The 501-nt window shown below is 61.5% G+C and overlaps 1 protein-coding gene across 1 annotated transcript in view; it reads left to right on the top strand.

The window, feature by feature from the left end:
- The window catches only part of LOC102760599 (aquaporin-2), a 17,098-nt gene that overhangs the window by 4,732 nt on the left and 11,865 nt on the right, over positions 1-501 (top strand). The gene's annotated exons all lie outside the window — the stretch shown is intronic.

Genomic DNA, 501 nt, shown 5'->3' with positions numbered 1-501 from the left:
CCACACCCCCCTCCCCCAGAAACCCATCTCAGCCCGGTGGGGAGCAGGCAGGAGAGGGGGACCCCACACCTTCCCCCTGGTCCCTGGGGCCTCGCTGCAGGGCTGACCATCGCGCTCGGGCGAGGATTAAGTGAGGTCACTGGTGCAGACAGGCCCCTCGGTGCCCCAGGGCTTGATAAACGGTAATAGTTATGCTGACACATGTTTCTATTGGGCGCTTACGAGTGCTTAGTGCGTGCCAGGCCTTATGCTAAGTGCTTTGCAAATATTAGCTCCTTTAGTTTTCACAGCAACCCGAGGCGGTATTATCGTGAATGGAAACTGAGGCGTGGAGAGGGGACCAAGGTGACCAAGTCACCCAGGCAGTCCGCGGGGAATCCGCACCCGGAACCCCAACTCACAGGCCGCCCCCAGCAGCCCGCGTGGTCGTTTCTAATCACAGGACACGCACTTTATACCCGCGTGCGGCCCGGTCCGCACCCGCGGCGAGAGGAGCAGGGC

This window comes from Myotis davidii, unplaced genomic scaffold (genome assembly GCF_000327345.1).
Source record: "Myotis davidii unplaced genomic scaffold, ASM32734v1 scaffold290, whole genome shotgun sequence".
Lineage (NCBI taxonomy): Eukaryota > Metazoa > Chordata > Mammalia > Chiroptera > Vespertilionidae > Myotis > Myotis davidii.
The sequence above is the reverse complement of the archived record's forward strand: the minus strand, read 5'-3'. Positions and strand labels throughout refer to the sequence as shown.